Source organism: Pistacia vera, unplaced genomic scaffold, assembly GCF_008641045.1.
Source record: "Pistacia vera cultivar Batoury unplaced genomic scaffold, PisVer_v2 Contig359, whole genome shotgun sequence".
Classification (NCBI taxonomy): Eukaryota; Viridiplantae; Streptophyta; class Magnoliopsida; order Sapindales; family Anacardiaceae; genus Pistacia; species Pistacia vera.
Genome location: NW_022196178.1, coordinates 2,003,476 through 2,008,338, shown reverse-complemented (window position 1 = coordinate 2,008,338; position 4,863 = coordinate 2,003,476).

Genomic DNA, 4,863 nt, shown 5'->3' with positions numbered 1-4,863 from the left:
GAGAATCATTCAATGCTGTAAAAGTTTCCTGCAAATCAGTACTCAAAGCTAACTCTTCATTCTCTCTCAAGATGCCTACTAATGGCAACTCCCATTCCATCTTTTCCATCAAGTTCAAAAACTTCCTGTGCTAAAGAATCAACCACATCAATAGAATAAACATGATGATGATCATCATCTCAGGATATTCATGGCATCATAACTATTAAACTTGACAAGTTCACCATCAAATTCCATGGTAAGTATGCCACTATGAACATCTATCTTAGTCTTGGATGTTTTTAAGAAAGGTCTTCTAACAAAATAAGAGCAGTTTGATCACCATTTCCATATCAAGTACATAAAAATTAGTAGGGGAAACTAAGCCATTAACTAGTACCAAAACATCCTAATACACCCTTAGGATAAGCATTGGATCCATCAGCTAATTGAATTACAACACCAGTTTATTCAAAGGTCCAAGTTTCAAAGAAGCATATATGGAATATGGCATGACATTTATGAAGCTCCTAAGTCTATCATGGCCTTCTCAAACCTAGTGTTACCTAGTACAAAGGATAGTAAACATACCTGGATCCCTGCACTTTACTGGAAGTTTCTCTGAATCATTGCAGAAACATTTTCTGCCACTCTCACCTTTTCACACCCCTTAAGTTTCTGTTTCCTCTTAAGTGTGCACATCTTTCAAGAATTTAGCATAACGAGGTACTTGTTTAATAGCATCTAAGAGTGGAATATTTACCTTGCATCTACGAAAAGTTTCATATATATCTCTGTTCGCTCATCTTTTCTAGATTCTGCCAAAGCTTGAGGAAAATGTGGTAACGGTTTAAGTGCGACAGAGGCAGAAACTTACGCTTAGGAACGCCATCGTCGTGGGAACGTTGCTGTCTACAATACATCTTTCTCATTTTCTTCCTTCGACGAGGCAGGGGCTGCCTTTGTTGGAATCTCAACTCTTTACACACTTCTAAACATGACCGCACTTATTTTCTGTTGGATTGACCACCGTTTGAGAAAGTAATTTCCCCGAACTTTGCACCTCCAGCTTACTAATTGCGGTTGCCATCTGCCCATTTGATTCTCTAAACTTTGAACACTAGCCCTGTCTCCTGTTGAAATTGCAAAGTGTTAGTAGCAAGAGACTTAACAATATCTTCTAAAGACATATCAGAATTAGCAGTTTGGTCCAGTTGTTTCTAGAGAGGTATGGCTGCTTGTACTGCTGGTAATTTGGGTGGTTTTGAGGGTAGGGCTGATTCATTTGTTGATTCCCTAGCAAGATAGGGTGATCCCTCCATCTAGGGTTATATGTGCTTGAAAAGGATCATATCCTTTGCGGTTGTCCAGGAAAACCACCTGCTGCATTCACTTGCTTAACTGGCCCTCTTGAAGAGTTGGGCACATATCAGTTGGATGCCCTACTACCGAACAAATCCTGAAAGCCTTCAGTTTGCATGTTACCTACAGCCATTTGATGAACAAGAGAAGTTAGACTCGAGATTTTTTGTTCTAGGGAAGAAATATTTACCTCATTATCATGCCTAGATGGAAGGTCAAGCCTACTGCCAAACTGTTGAGAATGGCCGCCATATTTGCAATCAAGTTTCTCGCGGCCTCAGAAGTCTTATCCACCAAAGCTCCTCCACTTGCAGCATCAATCATGCCTATCAGTGTATGTGAGGTCCTCATAGAAGTACTGGTCTAACTGCTCACTAATCTGATGATGGGGGCAGCTTGCACACAATTTCTTAAAGCGTTCCCAGTATTCAGTAAGGACTCTCGTTATGCTCCTTACACCACAAATTTCTTCCGGATGTTGGCTGCTCTCGAAGCTGGGAAATATTTCTCCAGAAATAATCTCTTCATCTCGTTCCATGTGGTTATAGTTCCGGAGGGTAGTAATAGAGCCAATCCTTAGCCGAATCCTTCAAAGAAAACGGAAAAAGCTCTTAATTTAATTTGCTCCTCGGTCACCCCCGTAGGTTTCATACTTGTGCAAACCACATGAAGCTCTTTAAATGCTTTGAGGATTTCACCTGCAAGGCCATGAAAAGGGGCAAGAGATGTATTAGTCCAGATTTTAATTCGAAAGTAGTGGCAGCATCTAAAACAGGAAATGTTATGCATAAAGGTGCTGATTCAAATCAAGGGCAGCGAAGCTCTTTCAAAGTCCGATTTCCAGCATGACGTCCTCCTCTCTAAATCAGAGATGTTAGCAAATTGGGAATCAAGAGCCAAATTGCTTTCTTCAGAATTTCTCCGAGCTTCCTTCCTTAACCTGCGCAAAGTGCTCTCAATTTCTGGATCGAATGTAAATCACCAAGGTGAGAGGACCTGGTCATACAACAAAAAAACTCATAAAAGAATTAGAATTAATGACAAAAAATGAAAAACTAAAGAAAATAAAAAAAAAATTAAAAAGAAAAAAAAAAATAGGCAGAAACAGAAAACGCAAAACCTTATCAAAAAATTCGAATTTGGCCTCAAGAGGGTGGGGCTAGAATTTCAAGTTTTGCTCAGAATGTCGTTTTCTTCGAAACGGGTACTCGCAACACTCCTCACTCAACCAAAATTTTCCTTATGAATTGTACTACTGTTCATCCGGAACAGTACTACTGTTCACAGTTTATTTTTTTCTTTTTTTTTTTCCTGCAAAATAAAAAAAAAAATAACAAAAACGCAATAAAAAACACAAAAACAAAAAAACAAAACTAGAATCACTCCCCGGTAACGGTGCCAAAATTGGTGTGCTGTCGTAGGCACCCAAAATTAAAACCTTCCGAACCTAACTACTGAACTGTAAATAGGGTAAGCAAGGGTCGATCCACGAAGAGTGTCTAGCCGAATTTTCTTTGATGTGAAAAGGCTGGGGGGTTTTGAGTAAAACAGCAAAACAATTTTAGCAAAAACAAAAACCAAAAAAACAATTCGATTTGAAAAAAATTAATATAACAAAAAGGTCTCAAACAACATCCACCATCGGAATCTTACAACTGATCATTGATGCAAAATTAAATCAATCCATACCTGAATATTCATGTTGGAACTATTTTCCTATCTCTCCTTAATTGTAATTAATCAAGAAACAAGCGATCTTAATATCTTACCACTAAACAACCTAGACAAGCGCTCAGATTTAATCTAGTGGCAGCCTTAAGAATTAGAGAAATCGATGAAGCTAAACAACACAAACACAAGCAGTTGTATTTAATTTAGTTGAATGTTCTTCTTAAGATTACTAATTCCAGATGCAGCGAAATTAACCTAATTGCTTCACAAGAGAGGGATCAAACAATTACAGATTTGATATGTAATTAGCAGTAGATTGCAACAATTAATAAACTAGTAGGCCTCCCTAGTAATTAAACGAAACAATCATAAAATTAGGCACAGAAAAACATCCAATACTCAAACACGAAAATTGAACACCAAGAAAAATATATTAGATTTCATAGTTTATTGATTCCGAGGCCTCCGTTTCCTTCGACCAAGTTACAAAAGTTCTAGCCGCTCATGGCCATCATCAAAACTCAAAAGAGAAAGAAAAATTCTAGAGGAGAGAAGAGAGAGACGTGGTCCCCCTCAAAAACCCTAATCTGATCCCTTTTTCCACAAATCTAGTTCAAGTATTTGAATCCCACTCAATCTCCTAAAAGAAATATTCTAATATCCTAAAATAATATTAATCCTAATTTGATTCTAATTAATTTAAAATAAGAAGGAGTCCTAAAATAAAATAGGAAAGTGGTGATTCTGAGCTGTAACTTGTGTGCCACATGTCCTCAAATCTTCCAATAATAAATTGCCCAATTGATTTGCATGACAAGGCAGAATGCTCCAGGACGTCCAGTGCAAATGCATCAACTTCAAGCTCGATTAAAACCTTGATTCAGTGCGTATCTCTTAAAACTCATAACATAAAAGTTGTAGATATATTTCTTAGAGTTGTACAGCACTTTGAATCATCTCAATCGGAGCTCGGATGAGAGAGTTATTCCCAGATTACGGAACAACGTCGAAACTGTCCGAATTCACTTAATTAGTTCCGTTTTGCAATTAACACCTCCATTTGCATCCTAAATCAAAATAGAATAATAATGAGTACATTTAGGCAACAAATACGTATAAAAGACTAAACATTAAGGGGGGTTAAATATGACATTTTGCATTCCCATCATTCCTCTTTCGATGCATGTTTGAATAATTTGGCTTTAGTTTTGCAGTGATGTGAAGACACTAACCTAGTTTTAAATTAGGAGAAATGTCATTTTATGGTGCAGGAAGGAATAGTTTTGGGTCATAAAATCTCCTAAAAAAGGATTGAAGTGGATAGAGCAAAAGTGGAAGTGATTGAAAAATTACCCCCACCTACATCAGTGAAGGCTGTGAGGAGTTTCCTTGGACATGCAGGATTTTACAGACGATTTATTCAAGATTTTTCTAAAATTTCAAAGCGTCTATCTAATTTATTAATTAAAGATACTCCTTTTGATTTTAATGCTGAATGTTTGCAGACCTTTCTCACTCTGAAGGAAAAGCTTGTCATAGCACCAATTATGGTGGCACCCGATGGGAGTTTGCCAGTTGAACTGATGTGTGATGCTAGTGATGTAGCTGTTGGTGATATCATTGGTCAGAGAAAAAACAAGGTATTCCAAACTATATACTATGCTAGTCGGACCTTAAATGTGACTCAACAGAATTATGCAACCACTGAAAAGGAACTCCTAGCAGTAGTATTTGCATTTGACAGATTTCATTCATACCTTGTTTTAAGCAAAGTAATTGTCTACAATGACCATTTAGCCTTGAGATATTTACTTGCTAAGAAAGATGCCAAACCTAGCTTAATTAGATGGA